Here is a 20,711-nt window from a genome sequence, read left to right as displayed (position 1 = left end):
AAGTATACCAAGAAGAAAGAGTACTGCCTAAAGACATGCATATCTCCTGTGTTCCCTAGTCTCTGAAACCCTCAGCAACATATGAAAATTCATGAGTCTTTAATGTCCCAGCTGTTACCAAAAGCAAAAGGCAGACATTGTGTTAGCAAAGGTCAACAGCAATGAAAAATGAATATTCTGAAGTAGAGCAAATTTAGAAAAGTTCTACTATGGTTCCTAATTACAAATCCTTCTAAGGCTCCTCAATATATAAAAATGTTTTGCCCTCTCAGAAATTAGCATTTTCTGATCTTTTCTTGAATTTACAGGTACTCAGTGATGAGAAATGGACTTGACACTGCAAAGGCCTTGATCCACGCCCATTTATTTTAGTAATGCTTTAGTTGTTTGCATAACTTCAATCTTTTTAAAGGATGGTTTTGTCTTCCATGTCACATGTGGTTATTTACCTTTGTAATCACCCTCTTTGGCTAACCAATCTCTTTAACACCAACTTTGGAACAACTCTCACAAAAATATTTTTTTTCTATAAATTAAGAGGACCTCACTTTTCTCAAATGACACAAACCAAAAAATCAGTAATGAATAACAGCAAAAAAATCAGGTAGAATTTATTAGACTTTATTTCTGCTTGACAGATAACATATGAAACTACATCAGTGCAATCCAAGGTTTTACTGCTCATTCCTTCATATAGTTATGCATTACTGGCACTAGGCCACATTCTGGTGATTATCATAGTGTAAATTAACATATTGTTCCCCACTAAGACAAGCCAAATGCCTTTTTAATGTTTGTTTGAATACTAACCATCAGAACTGTACTCCATTTAATTTTAAAATAAAAGCATATATTTTGTCTGGAATAAGAACAGGAAAATAGGGCAGCTTACTCTTTGTATGTGTTTTTGGGGGAGGACTAAATGATCCTTCTCACTTTTAACCCATACTACTAAAATCAAGGCAGATTATTGTCCTAGGAGGTAGCCCAAGCTATCATTCAATGATATTCTTTCGACATACTAACCTTAGCTGAAGCTTGATTAGAACAGAGAACGTTGAGAAATTAGCACTTCATTGCCTCTAACTTTGGATTTTTTATCTGTGATGATCAACTGTTCAGAGATGACTGGATCCAGTGACAGAAATGAGTAAAGTAATAATTTCTTCCAGCTTTTCTGTTGGAACTCGTAGCTGAAGGGTTAGGGAGGTATCCAGAAGACAATCCTGCACACGCCAAATATGCAAAGTAAACTTGAAGGTAGACAGTAGAGAACTTTATTTTACATCACAACTGCATGCAAAATGCTGAACAATGGTGTTCACAACATTAATATAGTTTTTACATGTTCTGCTGGTGTGGAGACATGGCATCTCTCTGTAGGTTTGGCAACAAGTCTGTATGTTTAGATAATCAATCAGAGAGACAGAGACTTAAAAAGTACTAAATGAGCATAAACATGAACAGTTAAAATTCTAGTGAGCATTCTGTCATAATTGTGGGAAAACATACATCAGATTGATGTATTTACATATGAAAGCACTGGGTAATTTTAGTGAAAGAAAAAAAAATCTACCGACCAGCCAAAGGAAAATTTTGAGGGAGCAGCATCATGTTATAGATCTCTGTGCCAGCAGCACTGCAAGTTTTCTTAAATCTTCGATCCTGCAAAGTTGTATTTCTACAGTAAATGGGCGTCCACAGGCATGTAATAAGGAATTGAAGGAGAAAGTGAATGGTAGCAGAGTCCAAGCAGGTGATAAGAAGGTGAATGCAAAAAAAAAAATTCCTGCATTTTTCTACAGCAATTATCTAGAATGAAGCATGAGTGTGTTGAATCATTAGTATGGGGGGAGAAGACTAAAATAAGACACAGATAAGCCAGGTTTGAGTAGTGACCTAGAAACTGAAGAAGCTGACTTAGGAAAGAGAGGAATGATAAGGCTATGCCTTGATACCACTTCCTGATAAGTAAGTGTGGAACACACGCCTTACAGATTCCAGCAATATATTTCCACAGGAGACCATGGACCTTGTGGTACACATATGGCTTACACTGAAGGAAGGCTATTGAAAACTTACATTACTTGTGCAATTGTATGGCATACGTTTATGTTGGCCATTGTTTACTGTTTATTGTTTATTGTCTCCTTCAGCATTTTTGGAGATGTGTGAATGAGGTTTGGAATAAAATAGGAAAATATCCTGATGGCTGCTTAGGTGACACAACATAAATGATCATGGCGACAGTCAGACAGTTACTAGACAATGGGGACGAAGACAGGTGCAGCAATAAAAATAGCAACTTGAACATGAGGAGATCATTATGGCCCAAAAACCAGTAATTCTTGATCAAAATAGTTTAAATAGCACTATATAGCAACATCTCTATGAGAGTCTTCAGATGCTAGTCTGGCAACTTTCCAACAGTTTAATATGAACATAGGCATTCTATTTTGATGTGGTGAAATGTCATGCTTGTCTGCAATGGCAAACTGAATTATGGATAACTTAATTATCATTTGAGACAGCTCCATCAGTGAGTCTGCTATTGATGGTGATTACTTTACTTTCTCCTGAAATAGACACTCCAAGAGCCAATGATGGGAGCTGATCAACAGCTTTTTTTAATAACATGGCATCAAGCCAATGAGCCCTCAGTATGTTCACATGGAATCAGTATCAGCTGACTGAACAATATGTGAACATTTTCTCAACTTGTTCTTCACTGAAAGACTCTTGAATAACATTACAAAGACTGTGGGAACTGAAACTCTTATGTATCTTCAGTCATGAAAACTATAGTGATAGTTCCTAGAGCTGAAATTAAAATATGTCTAATGAAGGACAGTACAATTTGCTATCGTGGGATCCAGGAATCACAGTTTAGCAAAGTTGCTAGTTACCTTCCCAGTTAAGGCAGATATAATAAAAGTGAATAATAAACATCTCCCAGTTGATGAGATTTTTGCATCTCCTGCACTGCTTCATCAAGTATGTCAAAGAAAAATGCATTTTCTGATCAAGACAAATTACTTGTACAGTTTTAATTATCCACTGATGGATGAGTGTTTGGTGTAGGAATATACTGTATAGGACTATACAACTACAAAGAAACATGCACAACACCAAGTTTTCATCACTGCCAAATGATTTGACTAGATTGCATTCTCCCTTACCTACAGAAAAGTTCTTTTTGCCCATGCTACCTGCCTGTCATCAGCCCCCCTTGCAGCCAATAAACCCATTTGTTTCACTCCTCACCAAGGAAAACAGTTGTCCAGAGAGGCCATCATTAAGGCAATCATCAGAGCTGGCTTGAGGGTTTTCTTATTTTAATCCCTAACTCCATGCATGCACATTCAGCTAAAGCATGGAAGTGGAATATGCAATGGACTAACCATACTGTCCATCCCCCACTTCCACAAGGGGCATTGCCAGCAAGCAACCCTGTCGCTTCCCCAAAGCACTGAAAGTGGTTTCTCCAGTATCTAACAGATATCTCACTTCTTATGTATTCCTCGAACACCCATAACCCCACCCCTTTTCCCAGGAGAGACAAGCAGGCCACACACCTTCACCTTTCTCCCACCCTCCCTACCTGGTTCCACCAGTGGCAGTACTGCTAATCAAACCACACTCACCTGAGTTGCAGTTAAAACTCAACCTTCTGCACCAGGAAGCCAGGGTGCAGGAGTCCAATTTACTTGACTTGTTCATCCCAAAGATTGTACTATTATGATCTACAACCCAGAGTTATTCTAACACTGGTCAGGTCTGACCATCATGTGGTTATCTTCAACATTAGGACCCAACCGGGTATACATACTAACCCTATAATCTTTAGGGATGTCACTAAGGTACACTTGTTGCAACTAGCTGATGACATAATGTGGTTCACATATTAGCCAAACTTGTTGCATTTGCAGAGATCTATGCTCATTTCAATTCCTATTATAAGCCATCAGTTCAGATTCACAACAAATATAATGTCAGTCTTAGAAACAAAACACTGTAGTAATCCTCTAGTATGAACAAGATATTACCCAGAAATTGTAGTTATTGGCCATTTGGGCAGTTTTTCCTTCTCTCTCAACTTTCTGATTTAAAAGCCCAGATTTGCACTTGTTTCTTTTCTTTAACTAGTCTAGTCCAGATACAGATTCTTAGTTTTAGCACTTGAATTTGCTTATTCGTGATCAGCACTTGTTCAGAACTTGTAAGCACTAAATAAGCTACAAATTACTACAGCACTCAACCTTCCTCATTACCTAGAGGAAAACAGTTTTTGTACTCACTTTCCTCACTTGCTTAGAGAAAAACAGCTCTTGTACTCACTTTCCTCACTTGTCTAGAGGAAAATAGTTTTTTATTCAGGCATGTCCAAGGGTCTATCTGATAAATCTCGGCATCTTGGTGCAATGTTGCAATTGCCTCATGTACACAGACAACCCTCTCCTCCAACCACCCAACACTACAACACTTGAGAGATGCACTTATCTAGCCAAACTGGAGATAAAGCTCTCTCCAACCAGGACTAAACTTGACAGTCAAGAGGAGAATGTAAACACTTGCACCACACAACACTCATCACATAGTACCACTAAACCTACACCACCAAAATCCACACATAGAAACATAAAAACATTCGCTGAGGCTCTCAATAATAATCTGCTCAAGCAGCAGATACCTCCAAAGCAGAAACGCAAGCAGCCTCCACCCCCCAACACACCCCAAATGACACATAGCCCACAGAGTCAGTGTACCACTCAACCACAGCTCATAAGGCAAAACAACGTACCCAATTCACTAGTCATAGGTGACTCTATAGTCAGGCACACTGATGTCCCACTCACCAGGCTAAACAAGGAGAAGGTTACTGTCACCTGCCTGTCAGGTGCCAGGATCTGCCACATAACCAACGCACTCAGGTCACTCCACAAGTACAAATATGACTCTGTCATTGTCCATGTTGGTGTGAACGACCTGAGATGTACCTCCCTGGACTACATGAAAAGAGACATAGAAGAGCTCTCCAATCTTGTAGCCCAGGCAGGTATGACCCTAGCCCTGAGTAGCATCCTGCCATCACCCAGAATGACACCACAGTACAAGGACAAAATGATTGACATCAACAATTAGCTAAGCTTCTGGTGTCATTCTAAGGGGATCCAGTATCTGTCTGCCCAGGATGACATGGTCGACAGACCACGATACGATACGATATATCTATCTCTCTAACTATACACATACACACACTCTGTATTACTACGGTTCTCTATTAGTATATTGCCTGCTAACCTACTTTCAGCTTACATTCACCATTCACAGTGGAAATCCATAACAATTCCACAGTAAATAATACTGTTAGGTGATGTGAATGTCAGTTGGTTGGACACAAGCTCTAACTCCCCTACATCTAGTGTGAACTTACTTGGTTTCACACAACTAATGAATAGCCCCACACACAAATCTACACAACAGGCCACCGTAATACAGTACACATATGATGACTCCATACTCATTTGCATATCTGACTACATGGCACACCTCCAAAAAATCACTCATGAAGCTTTAACAGAAACTGAAACATGGCTTTGTAACTCACAACTCGTCAACCCTTAAAAAATTACTACTATTTTTTCCACTAAATCCCTCACCCATGAAAAAAAAAAACATTTAAAGTCCTCTATCTTGATAATACAACCAGTGAAATCACTTCTCATAGCAAATTATTACAGATGATGGTGGATGACAATCTTAAATTTGACCTCCGTACACAAAATTACATAAGAAAAACTCATCAAACAGGTGCTTTAAAGATCCCCAAATTTTCTCATCTATGCAACTAAAGCTACATTTGCCATTACTTATCTCTTTCCCACACTCACTTTTTTGTGGTGGTCTCATCATCACTAACATTCAGACATCACAAAAATCAAAGCATGAACAGGGCTATAACAAAGTCGGTAAATTTGCAGCAGTAACCCTTTCAGAAGCCACCAATGCATAGCGCTTAAAAACCTAAATTGGTTAGAACTACCCCAACTAAGATATAAACAGTTTCTTACCACCTATAAAATTATCTAAAATCCATTTGTTTGTCTAACACTAAATAACATTATATACAACTATGTTCATGGATGATCATTATGATGCAATGAATGACCAAGAACTCCTGTCTGTCCACAAACCTATCAAATCTGCTGGGCATTGTCTGTCCTCGTACCATGTTGCTAAGACCTGGAACCCCTTATATCTATCTATTAGGTCAATAATCTCCCTCCCATCCTTCAAAACCATTCTGAAAGACTTCCTCGCCAAAATTTGAATCTGTTCTTGCTCAACACCAGGATAAACTATAGCCCTAAATTTGAACAAATGCCTCTTCATTCCTCACATCTCCTTACTCTCCTTTCTTCACTCAATTCATTGCGTCCATCAATTTCTCTCCCTGGCTTTCTCTCTAAATATACCATAACACTGCTTTTCTCTCACTTTGTATTGCAATTCCAGTTTGTATTATACTAACTTACCTTTAATTGCAAAATAAACTGGCAAAAAATTCTCTAACTATTAAGTCATTATCATATAAATTATTTGGTGTAGCTATTTAAACTGTATTTGTTTTTCTATTATTTTTAAAGACTACAAAATTATTGTTCTTAAAATGTTTTGTAATACTTTGGAGCTTTTTTCCTTGGGCCGCCACTGAAAATGAGTTCCAGGATACTGGATAAGGTTCTTGCCACCCCTATAGTGCCTTTTTTAGGCAAGGTACAAATGACAAATTCACCACCGTAAAAGGAACATGCAAGTAAAAATTGAGGGTAATGCTACTTAATGCTAGAAGTCTAAATCTCAAAATGCACTCACTCGAGGCACTCCTTAAAATGGAGAACATCGATATCTGTGCAGTGACTGAGACCTGGTTCAAGGCTCCAGAGAGCACCCCTGCACTACCAGGCTATAACTCATACCACACTTTTCGGCCATGTAACCTGGACCGTAACACCAAAGGCAGAGGTGTGTCCATATTCATTAAGGATAGCCACACCTCCAGGCTAGTTGCTCAGCATAATGCAGCCAAGGTTATCCAAGTTCAACTAACTCTGGGCAAAACTGCAATCCAAATTGTAGCTTGCTACAGATCACCCACAATGCCCCAGGATTCCCACTCCTTTTTTCTTGATGTACTGGAAAATATTAGGGTTCAACCAAACACCCTAATAATGGGCAATTTCAACTACCCCACCATTAACTGGTAAAACTACTCATGTACCAACTCCTTCGCTCAACGCTTTCTGGAATTCATAAACTCCAATGCCCTGGATCAACTTATCCACACCCCCACCAGGGGCAACAATATCCTAGATCTAGTCATTACCAACATGAGTGACCGGTGTTCCACACCTGAAGTCAACACCTCATTGGTCCGATCCGACCATAAGCTAATTACCCTAGATATCCACATCCTGGCCCCACCCTCCATTAAGGAAACCATGGTAAAAAAGTTCTCAAAAGCCAACTTCATGCTTCTTAAGACAGAAGTGGTGAACTTCATGACACCCATGCAGATGGACAATACAGTTATGACTACTGAATCTTACACAATTGCACTTTATAAGCACTTACATGAGTGCATGGATCGTGCTATCCCAAACAGAACCAAGACGCTATCCTTCAAAAAAAGGAAGATAATCTGGTGGTCCCCTGCCATAAACAAACTGTACAACAGAAGGAAGAAACTGTTGCAAAAGAGAGTAAAATCCCACAACTGGAGGAGCTCCCTGGTCAGCCTCAGTAAGAAGCTGTGATCCCTGATAAAATCCTCCAAAGCTAGTTACAAAAACAAAATCACCACTGATTCTAAAGACAACCACAAAGCATTCTATAGCTATGTCAAAAATCTCAATGGCAACACTCAGATCTGCTCTGAGTTACAGCACAATGGCACTAAATATACAGACCCAACTGATATTGCCAACATCCTGGCAGATAGGTTCTGTGCTAACTTTAACCCCCTCTCACCCCCTAAAGAGCCCATCTCTATACCGGAAGAATGCAAAGTTCCTGTAATCATGGCTGCACAGGTAAAAACCGCACTCTCCAAAGCCAAGAACACAGCATCCATGGGACTAGACAACATACCAGGCTGTGTTCTACATGAACTACAGAACAAACTGGCAGCCCACCTAAGTACCATGCTCAATCATAGCCTCATCTCAGGCTTTGTGCCCTCTGAATGGCACACAGCAATGGTTATCCCACTCCACAAGGGGGGAGCCACCATGGACCCTGGGAACTACCTCCCCATTAGCCTGACGAGCCTGATCTGCAAGGCCATGGAACGTATCATCATGGAACTTATAAACAAAGACATTGGTAATCTCCAAACTCTGGACCCCACCCAGTTCGGGTTTGTAAAAGGCAGATCATGTTTCCTAAACCTTAACGTCTTTGGAGCAGTCACCAAAGCCATAGACAAGGGTAAGGAGGTTCACACAGCCTATCTAGATCTTTCCCAGGCTTTCTACACCATCCCCCACTCTGGAATTATAGATAAATTTACTAAACTAGGTATAAATCCCTATGTCACAAGATGAGTTGCCAACTGGCTCACTGACAGAACCCACACTGTGAAAGTAGCAGACTCCAAATCCGACTTCAGACCAGTGACAAGTGGAGTACCACAGGGTTCAGTACTGGGTCCCCTCCTGTTTGGTATCTACTTCTCTGAAGTACAGGCTAACACAGAAGGTCTTTGGCTAATGAAGTTTGCAGATGACTGAAAACTAGGAGCCATAATCAAAACTCCTAACAATGTGGGCATCCTACAAAAGGGCCTCACTGAGACAGATGTCTGGTGTCAAAGCCATGGCCTCAAGCTCAATGCCAAAAAGGGCATTGTCATCCCCTGTGGTAAAAACTCTGTACCCATGGACTACAACATAGGCGGTAACCTACTTAACACCGAAAGTGTGATAAGAGACCTTGGGACACAGGTGGACAGTAGTCTCTCCTTTGATAATCACATCACCACAGTAGTTGGGAAATACTTCTACATGGTGCACCTCATCACAAAAGGTTTCTCATCCAGAAAAAAAGAGATCATTGTTCCCCTCTACGTATCACTCATTAGACCCATTATAGAGTACAACGCCCCTTTTGGTATGTACCTCACAAGACATCTACAACAACTGGAAAGGCTGCAGAAATACCTCACAAAGAGGATTACCAGCCTCAAACAGATGCCCTACACAGACCGTCTCAAAAAACTCCAGCTTTACTCCGTCGCATATCGCCTACTCAGAGGTGATCTCTGCCTAACATACAAAGCTATGTCAAACCCAGAGCTGTTGGACATGCTCCACTTAAAGATATCCCAAACCCTCCGAGCTACTCACTCTAGGGACCTAAACCTTGTCACCACAATAAACAGAACATGCCGGAGGGCTAGATTCCTGTCCTAGAGACTTCCCATACTCTGGAATAAACTACCTATCTATATCAAACAAAGCTCCTCATTAGCACTCTTCAAGAAAAATCTTGATGATTGGATGGGAAATAGGAAATTCACCCTGGGGATCACCTCTGTGGCTCTGCTCGACAGTGGCACAGGAAAATAATTTTCTTGGATGGCAAAAGCCAGGGTACCTTTTTGGCTGGGCTTATATAGGCCCCAGGGCTGAAAGCCTAGTACCTACCTATGAACCTATGAACCTTCCCAGTTGGACCTTCCTTGTAATCAAATCTCGATAAATAAATAAATAAAATAATAAATACTGATCGACATTCACATAAATGCAGACATAGGCACAGTTAAAACCCAGTCAGATTTCAGTATTAATACTATGCTTAACAATTCATGGTGGACTGAATATGAAAAAATACTTAGGAGAAGACATCCACATACTCCTAATGTAAGAGAGAAACAGTTGTAAATCTTGTTTCTTGTGTCTTTTCTAATATAACTGGAGATCGGGCAAAGCCTTTTACAAACCTTTATATTCCATAAAATCTTCCTCATCTCAAGAAATCAGCTGCCAGCACAATTAGATAAATATAATCCCTTTTATTAGTAATAAATGGAAGCAATTAGATGAAAAAGCTTTGCCAAAAAAAAACACAACTCCATTACAGATATTTAGAGTAAATAAGTTAAACAGTATATATATATATATATATATATATATATATATATATATATATATATATATATATATATATATATATATATGAAGTCAAAGTAATGATGAGAAAGGTTGAATCCATATGTATAAACATAAAAGTTCTGCACTTTTGTAGTTTTTCATCCAGAAAACGAATGCTTAAACTACATTTAAAATATTGCACACATGTTACCATATTTTGTGTGTTTCTTGTTGTGTTTGTATTGTATCTGAAGTTAAAGCTATTATTTTAAAGCATTTTAAAGTTGCAGTGCTTTATAGTATAGTTTTCTCAACTGGTTTCTGTGATCTACACAGGTGTTTAAATAATTTTTGAGTGAGCTCTCATTTTATTGAATTTTTAATATTTCTCTTCTAAAAGTTTCCTACTCACCCACCCTCTTCCTGTTGTGCTTTTAAAATTCCAGGATTTTGAGCTGTCAACCCCTACTGTATATCTGGCCTTGGAAGCTCTTCCCAGTCTCATTGTCTGTATTTCTAGCCCTAGAAGCTTCTCCAAGTCTTATTTTTTCTGCTCATCTTACTGGCTACTGACAGATGAAACTGGGAAGGCCCTCCACTTCAACTGTTAGTGAACTTTGAACTTGCCTTAAAGATCATGTGCAAACAAGAAAAACAAATCAAGGTAATGTATCTGTTCTCAAAATGAATAGCTGCTTACTTTGGCCATCTTTCTGCCATTTAAGTTTGCATTCTCACTTTTCTTTTTAAGGAAAATCTCTTCCAAGAAATGCCCTCCATAGCCGTAACATACACTGCCCTTATTGATTTATCTGCAAGAAGTTCTGTTTCCTTTCTGAAATGCTGACATCACGTTGGGGTCAGCAGAGTCTATTACCTAGTCAGCAATAGTGAGAAAGGTGTACAGAGCGAATTTTCACATTGGAATAGTTTTACTTGTATTTTTTCATGTGTAATTTTTAATTTTAAGGTTAGTTACACATCATTGACTAATCCATTTTTCAAATCTCATGCGTTTTGCTTCTGTTTCACTGTCAGACAAACATATGATTTGTAGCACAAAGTCTATAACTCTAAATAGTTTTTGATTTTGGTGGGACAGTGGTTAACGCTGTTGCATTACAGTAAGAGATTCTCCAGAACAATTCTTGGCTGGAGTGCCTTCTGTGTGGAGTCTGCATATCTTTCACGTGGAATTCCTCTTGGTACTGCGGTTTCCTCCGAGTATCGAAAGACATGAATCTGAAGTGTTTCTCCTCAGGCCTCCATTGAAAATAGGCTATGTCCTAGTCAGACTTTCCCAGTCAACAAATGTTAAATAAATAAATAAATTAAATAACATTTTGAATCTTACCTTTTTTCTTTCCATGATTTTTGTAGAAAACTCCTGATTTTGTCTCATGTTTTTATAAGGTCCATCCCTCATAAAACTTTTGATTATATAGTAAATCACTGAAGATGAAAGTTGGGCACTAATGGAAGCTATTAGAATTTTGTAGAGTAAAGTTTATTTTACCAGGAAAATGAAGCAATAAATGGCCTGTGTGCAGAGCTAACATGGTATTTACTTACTTACAAAAAGCATAGTAAAGAGACCCAGACTACTGGTGCAGGAGTGCAGGAAAGATCCAATTTTGCATCATCAAAGTGACAAGATGATGATGCAAAAAGAGGAATTACTGCCCTCGTAAGTCAGTGGAGATTCAATGTCAATATGCAGGAAATAACGGTAGAATGAAACAACAGAATATCCAGTAAATTAGATTTGTGAAGAAGGAAGCCATCCCATCATCCCAGCAGAAAGAGAAAGATCACAGATATTTGAAAAAATGTGTGTGTGTGTGTGTGTGTGTGTGTGTGTGTGTGTGTGTGTGTGTGTGTGTGTGTGTGTGTGTGTGTGTGTGTTTGTGTGTGAGAGACCCTCATTGCTGGCTGCTCTACCTTTGAATAGCCTTGCAATTACTTGTAACTACTTGTTTAGATTTGTTTCTAGAACCTATTCACTTTTGGCTAGCTATAGTGTCTTTTTACATTAAGAAGACTTGGACTGCAAGTTCTAGTGGCAGTAGAAAGGTAGACTGGCCTATCTGAGTTGGGATACACACAGGAATGATTAAGAGAGAATTACTTTTTGTAGCTAGTTGTTTGACTTGTTTCTGATACCTCCTCACTTTTGGCTAACTAAAGTGTGGTTTTGTATTAAGAAGACTGAGATTGCAATTCTAATGAGAGTAGAAAGGAAGCCTGTCCAGGCTAGAAAATACATATGAAGGTCTAAACTGAAAATTAATAGTTAAAGCTAGTTATTTGAATTGTTTCTGATACTGTTGCATTTTTGACTAATAAAACTGTATTTTTATAATAAGAAGACTGGGCCTGCAATTCAAGCGGCAGTAGAAAGATAGTCTGGTCTGTCTTTTTCAGTTGGGAAACAAACAGAGGGGTGCTTGCAATGGCAAATACTTCTAGCTAGTCAGTAACTTTTCAGTTTTGGCTAACCAAAGTGTGTTTTACATTAAGAAAACTGGGACTGCGATCCTAATGGGAGTAAAATGGTAGCCTGGTCTGTACAAGTTGAGAAACACACAGAAAAGCTTAAAGTAAGATTGTTTCATCAACAACAGGGCTTTTTAGAGACATTTTAATCTGCACATTAGATCTACATTTGCTGTACTTTCATATAAGAAATTCCAGGATCATTCATTTTGTGGCAGAAGGTGTTTAACTGGTCTTTCTGAGTTGGGAAGCACTCCATGGAGTTCAAAGTCTAGTCATTCATTAGGCAGATGGCACAGGAGTTGATTTTCAGCTTTTCTCTGTCTACTATAAGTTAGGTGCATTTTGTGCATTGCTACTCACCATGTAGTAGCGGTTAGCAGTGCCCTGTATAGTAGCAAATTTAGTTTGTAAACTTTACCTAAAGTGCTAGTATTTAGGACTTTAACATGTAACACAGAAAGGCTTTGCATAAAACTAAGCTTAGGGCAGCTAGTTAGTGCATTGAACAGCATTAATACCAGATCATAGCACTATCTGGCATCTAGCCTTAACCCTAGACACCACGCAGGTGACCCTGTAAAACCAAGTCCCTAAACTGTAATAGTCCAACCCTAATACAGGTTTTAACAACATGCATATGCAGTTTCATAATTTCTCTGTGGCCAACTTGGCAGATATGGGTATCCTTCTGAGACAATCTAGCAACTGTGTCTTGCATTCAGACAAAGTTTTGTTTTTATTTTATTTATTTATTTCACATTTGTTAACCAAGTTAGCCCAAATGAGTTTGCAAACAAACTTAGTTTCAGTGGAGACCTGAGGGGAAAAGCCCCGGCAAACATAAGTAAAGTTAACGTGACAATATAAAAATATTATATAACAATCACAATACAAAATAATTGTAAAAAATAAAGGTTATTAACTATTTGCATTGCATTGATAGTAAGCAACTCCTTTTCAGTGGAGGCCCAAAGGGAAAGAGCACCAGCAAACATAAGCAAAGATAAACATGCAGGACAAAAACTATTAAAATAACAATGCAAATACAAAATAATTATAAAGATAAAAACAAAAGAAAAAATTATGAACATTAAGGATTGCATTGATAGCAGTGGTCTAAAATGTGCTACATATGAGAGTAAAAACAAAAAGATAATCGTTGTTCAAAGGAAGGACAATGTATAGACATTGATAGGAAGTGGGGGAAAAAAGATAAACAGTGTTGAAAATAGTAGGGGTGAGAGAAAGGAGGGAGCTATAGTAGGTTATAGTAGTAGAGCTTATGGTTTAGAACGTTAATTTAAGCAGAAGTTACTAACAGAGAAAGGAAGTTAGGAGATGCAACAGGTCATATAGTAGGACAGACTAAGACTACATGTGGTCAAGGCAATGGCATCATTTCAAGTTTAGTAGGTGGGATTTAAGCTCCTTTTTAAAACAGGGAAAGGAAAGGTTGGATCTAATATGGAGAGGGAGTTTTTTCCAGTTTAGTGAGACAGAGTATTTGTACAGTAGTTTGCCAATATTCCGTTTGGGTTTATAAACTGAGAGAAGATACTGATCAGCACTCCGGAGAGGCTGGGAGCAAGAGTAGAGAGTAACATGGGAGGTGAGAGCAGGGCAGGCAGAGGGGTTGTTGAGTACGGGAAAGGTAGTGTGGAGTTGTGATTGTGAAATTCCAGCCACTGAAGTTTGTTTAGTGAGAGACAGTCATGTGAAGAGAGTGGTTGGTTTAGAATAAATCTGGCAATTTTGTAGTATGTCTGTTCCAGTTTCTGCATTGAGGTAGTTTAGATATTGGTAAGGATGGGGAACCATATAGAAGACTAGGTAAGAAGAATGCCTGTGCAAGAGTGCATTTAGTGGCAGTAGTGAGGAATTTTTGTTCCTATAAAGTTGTCCAAGTTTTTGGTGTTTTTGTTTTTTTTTTGATGGCCTGTTGTATGTGCAAGTCAAATTTTTGTCAGTCATCAATTATTACCCCAAGGAGTTTGGTGTGTGAAGCAGGGGAGATAGTAGTGCCATCTCGGGAGGAAAGAAAAAAATTGGATTTAAGGTGAGAGAGGGTCTGAGGTAAGGAAGAGGAGTTGAGTTTTCTTAGGGTTAAGGATTAGTTGATTGTTTCTGAGCCATTTTTCAACTGAGATAAAGGAATTCTGTGTTAGTGTGTGTAGTTTGAGATAGTATTGGAGATAGATAAGAGAGTAGAGTTGCCTGCATATTAGATTACAGATGAGAGACTGCAGGATGAATATAGGTTGTTGGTAAAAATGTTGAAAAGGAGCGGTCCACGTATGGAGCCTTGGGGTACTCCTGTTTGAACAGCAAGGAAGAGTGACAAAGCCTACTGCAATCTAACAGCTTGTTTTCTGCCAGTAAGTTAGGATTGGAACCAGCCAAGAGTAGAAGGAGAGAGGTTTAGGTCTGAGAGTTTGTTAAAAAGGATGGGATGAGACACAGTGTCGAAGGTTTTAGAGAAATCAAGGAATAGACAGGAGATGAGGAGGTTGTTGTCCCTAGCTTCTGCAACTTTTGAGTAAAGGATAGTATGGCAGTCGAGGTACTGTATTTAGGGTGGAAACCATGTTGCGAGGGGTTGAGTAGATTTTCATGAATGAGATAGGACAGTAGTCTAGTAAGTGCTTTAATCCTTAAAATAACTAACATAGTATGCAAGAGATATAAGTAATAACTTCCTTGGAGGCAAAAAGCTCACTCATAAACAGGGCGAAGAGAGTCCACACACCAGGAGGGGAAATTCGGTCTTCTTTATTCACCAAGAAAAACACATTAACGCTTTAAATGATACACATTTTTGTCCACTACCAGCAGACTTCATCAGATGAACACAACCAGCAATAAAGAACCATCTTATATATCCAATTCAAGTATAAAATCACCAATCAAAAACATTATTCTATTAGCCCTTCCTGAGCAAGAACCTCATGTTTAAAAGCATAAAATGTACAAAAGTCTGAACATTCCAAGTTGCATAATTAAAAATCTCAAAACGGAATCTCCCCCCTGGTGTTTGGACTCTCTTCACCCTATTTTCCTGTTACTAGTTAAGTGTTTTGGGTGAACTAATTCTCTCATTGCTACTTCTGTCACTTACAAACAAGGTTTTCAAGAACACACACTACATCCTTCCCACATAATGCTCACCACATACATAGACCTTCTCATGCACAGGCACTTAAAAGAAACCTTTGCAAACACCACAGACCTCCTAGGCCATCAAACAGCAACACCTATCCTCAGCAATTACTACATTACACACCAAAACCAACAGCTAACACCACACATAAGCCTACACCAATGATTCCCTGAGAATGAAGCCCATAAGGCAAGCAAAAACTTTACCTAGTACTCTTGTCATAGGATACTCTATTGTAAAACACACAGATGCCACTCTCACTAGGCTAGACATGGAGAAATTACTGGCTTAGTTGCCTATCTGGAGCTATGGTCTGCAATATCATGCACTCACTCAAGTCACTGCACCACAGGTGCCAATATGATTCTATCATAGTTCATATGAGTGCAAATGACCATATATGAAAACAACATTATGGACCTCTTTGAATGTGTCTCAGACCAGTATGTGCCTTGCACTAAGCAGCATTCTACCTTCATCAAGTATAATGCCACAGCATACCTCTCAAATGGCAAAAAATCTGTATGCTGATTAACTTAATTTGGTGAACAAGAATGAGGATATTAATTCTTTCATTTCAGGAGCAACATGACTTATGAAAATGCAGAGCTATGGACTTCAGTTTAACTTTCTATCCCAGTTTAACTTTCAGTCCATGTTTATTCTGATATGGTTTGCCAGAAAATTCCCTTCCTTTTATTGGCATTTCAAGATGTACAACTAATATTCGCATTCTATATAAATTCTTTATAAACCCAGTACCTTTCTTCATTTAACTTGCCATAATGCTCACCATAACAGTTATGTGGACAATCAGCAGCAGTGTGGTCATCAGAGGAAGCAAAACGATCACAGATGAAATAGAACAAAATATCAGAAAGCAGGAATCAAGGGAATATAAATGTCTGAAATATGTTAAACTGCCTTTAACACAGAGCCTTTGTTTATTTTGTTATGTAGCCTCCTTTGAAAATGTTATAATATGAAATTGACAGCCGTGCAATAGGCCAGACCCATACTGTTTATATTCTAGAAGTCTCATCTGCAGTTAAAGGCATATTAACTAATCGTTCTATAATTTCATCATTGATTGGTCTGTAGGCCTCAGTAATAACTGTATGATCCTCTCTTATTTACTGTAATAATGCTGGCTTTGCAATACAAAGTTCAATAAAATCTCTAGATATTGCACAAAAGGGTCACACATAAGATTTATGAACACTAGAGGTATGTTATCAGGCCCTGCAATACAGCTAGATTCATTTTTTTAATTGAAGTGTTGACCATGTCACAGGTAGTAGTTGGGCAATCTCTGGTGGTGAGTGGGTTAAATATGGTTATTGTTTTAAGCTTCTTTATACCTTGCATTTACACTTCGTTTTCTTAACCATCTTCATAAGTTTACTGTTTCACCATAGGGAGTGAATTTTTCAGTCCCCTTGAGGTAGGAATGCAACCAGCCAAAGAAAGGTTTATTACAAGTAGATTTAAATGGACCCAGTTATGTCCACTTTCGCTATGACTTTCTTTGGTCTGTTCTGTATTAACAGTGGATTATTAGAAGTTAAGTTAGAGCATGACAGATGCACCATGCAAAACAAATCATACTAGGGCACATTGTCATAAATCATCACTCTGGTTTTCTTTCTTAGACCGCCACACATTTTCTGACTCACATAAATCAGAACAGCACCAGCTTGTAGCAGACTAGCAGCCACTGATCACATTCACATGACATCACACAAAAGTGCTGCTAACTATTTAACACATTAATAGTAAAAGAAGTGTGCAGGGCAGGCTGCAGCAGATTGCAGAATCATTTCCGATTCCTTTGCTGAGTTTCTACATTCATATGTGGGGGCTTTTTTATTCTTTTTCACTTACCTGGAGGTTGTGCTGCAGAAGCCACCGGAGAAAGTAAATTTTCTTATTCTGCAACCTGCAGACACGGGTGGGTGCACTGGGCTGGACTGCTAGAGTCTGCAGAAGTTCAGATTCAGAAGAACTGAAATTGTAATGTGCTTGTGCTCTGCTCCACTTAGTGCTGCTGCTGCTGTTAGTACTCCATTCCGAGATGAGTTTCCACACTGTCTGATGGAGTTGGACAGCCAAGTCCGATAGACTGCAGTCTGCCTCAAAAAACTGTCATAATGCACACTGCTGCATGTTGATGATGTTGCAGAATACACTGCTGATGCTTGGTAATGTCAGCCATAACTGTAAACTTGAACAAAAAAAAAAATCAGAAATTGAAGGGACCACCCGGGAATTCATGCACCCCATTATTTTGCCCTAAAAACTGGTAAATACTGAGGAATTCAGTACGGCTGAGCGGTATGTGCCACAGTATGAACAGAAAATGAATGATTTTAATAATTGGCTTAGTTTCTGATGTCAATCCAGTATCTATCAACATGGAAGGATATAGTTAGCAGACCACATTACTTAGCTAAGGATGGTCTACACCTGTGGCCCCTGGGCTTGCAGGTATTGGCTAAAAAATTATCCACCTCCTTATAGCCTTTTTCAGGCAATGTCAACATGGCAAAACTACCAACATAGCAAAAAAAACCCTCAAAGCAACCTTGAGGTGTTACTGCTCAATGCTCAGATCCTAAACAAAAATCTCCGCACCCTTCAAACTCTCCTCACCTTAGACAATGTAGAAATCTGTGCTGTTACCAAGAGTTGGTTTAAAACCACAAAAGTACTCTGGTAGAACAAGTCTGCAGTGCCTTTTATGTTTATGCCAACAGCGGTACAGACAGGGGCTAAAGGTAAAGGTATCTCAGTCTATTTTAGCAAAAAATGCAATTCCAGCATAGTTAAATAGGGTGATGCCCTGCAGTTCATCCATGTCCAAGTCTCCACAGACAAAGTTCCTTATATCCTGGCCAGGTGCAGATCACTCTCTATGACCCATGAAGCTCATAACTCTTACCTTGACCTACTAGAGGTACTCACCATCCAACCAAATACCCTATTCATGGGAGACTTTAATTATCCCTCAATAGAGTGAGAAATGTACATTTCCTCAAACTCACATGCACAGTGTTTCCTGGATTTTACCAACATGAACACCTTGGACCAGATAGTGTGCACTGCAACCAGAAAATCAAGCATATTGGACCTTGTACTCACCAGCCTGGAAGAGCATTGTACCCTTCTCTGTTTCATGTCCTCATTGCTGAGGTCAGATCACAAAACTGTTTTCCTTGAAATAAAAATCAACCTGGAAAACCAAACTAAACCCATAGTAGCTAGGACCTATTCTAAAGCAAAGTACATCCTTTTAAGTGATAGTGCTATAAAATCCACAATTCCAGCAAGCCCCAACCACACAGCTACCTATGCAGAATTATTCATAGAAACCCTGTGCAAACATGTAAATGTCCGCATCAAGGCTGCTGTACCTACCAGAAATAAGCCCAAATTTAATGCAAAAAGCAAACCCCAGTGGTGGAATGTTTACCTTAATAGCATATACAATAAAAAGAAAACAAGTCTTGGCCAAAATCTGAAAGACCAACTCACAACAAGTGCTCTCTGATTCAACTAACGAACAAACCAAGAGGTTTAATAAATTCCAACAAGGCAAATTACAAAGTTTGGATATCCTCCCAGGCTAAAGATAATCGCAAGACTTTCTTCAGCCATGTCAGGAACACTGTGCAGAACTGCTGGTGAATAGCACAACCTTCACTAACCAGAGTGACATAGCAAATTTAATGGCAAATAAATTTAGCTCTAACTTCACCCCCCACACACTCCTCCCCACTACCTCCTGTGAAACCCTTTTTAACATATCCATGCAACTATCAGCAAGAAGCAGGTCCTGGCAGTGATTGCTAAGGCCAACAATATCCCCATTTGCCTCCTAAAGTGCCTAAAACATGACCTAACAGGACCACTTAAGTAACTCTTCGACTACAGCCTTAAAACATGTTATATGCCAGGTGAATTGAGAGCTACAATGCCCAACTCTCTTCATAAGGGTGAACCATCAACCAACCCTGGTAACTACAGACCCATCAGTCTGACAAGTCCAATATACAAAGCCACAGAATGAATAATCATGTAAATGACTAACAAGGTTATTAAAACCTTCACACATTTGACCCATCCCAGTTTGGCTTTGCTAAGTGACATTCTGTACAATATTGCACGCAGGTATTATTGACAATCAAAACTTGGCATAAATCCCTACATAACTCACTGGATTGCTGGCTGGCTCACAAATAGGACTCAAGAAGTCAGAATCAGTGAATCCACTTCCACCATGAGACCAGTCACCAGTGGAGTACCCCAGGGTTCCTTGCTGGGTCTGGTCCTGTTTGGCATCTACTTCTCAGAAGTCATGACTAACATCAAAGGTTTCAGGCTCACCAAGTTCATAGATGAATGCAAATTGCAAGCGATTCCCCCTATGACATCAGCATGCTACAAGAAGGTCTAACACAAATAAATGACTGATGCTAATGCCATGGATTAATATACAATATGAATAAATGCATTACAGTACCATTTGAGAAACTATACACCCAAGCTAATTACTCCATTGATAAAACACCCTTAAGAGTTGACCTACTAGTTAGGGATCTGGGAACATATGTAGACAGTAATCTGACCTTCAACCAACATGTAGCAAAGATAGTAAGAAGATCATTCTATGTCGCCCAACTCCCTTGCAAATGTATGGCATACAGGTCCAAGGAAGTTACAGCGCCACTCTACTCAGCCCATATCAGAGCCATCACTGACTACAATGCTCCCTTTGGTATGCACCTAACTAGGCACTTGCAACAGTTAGAATGCCCTCAAATATTCCTCACTAGGGTAAACCAGGGTATGAATATGCTGTTGTACAAAGATCACCTTAATGCCCTAGCTCTGTGCTCTGC

The sequence above is a fragment of the Protopterus annectens genome, chromosome 4.part0 (genome assembly GCF_019279795.1).
Source record: "Protopterus annectens isolate FY-2018-M chromosome 4.part0, PAN1.0, whole genome shotgun sequence".
Taxonomy (NCBI): Eukaryota; Metazoa; Chordata; order Ceratodontiformes; family Protopteridae; genus Protopterus; species Protopterus annectens.
Note: the sequence above shows the minus strand (reverse complement) of the source record.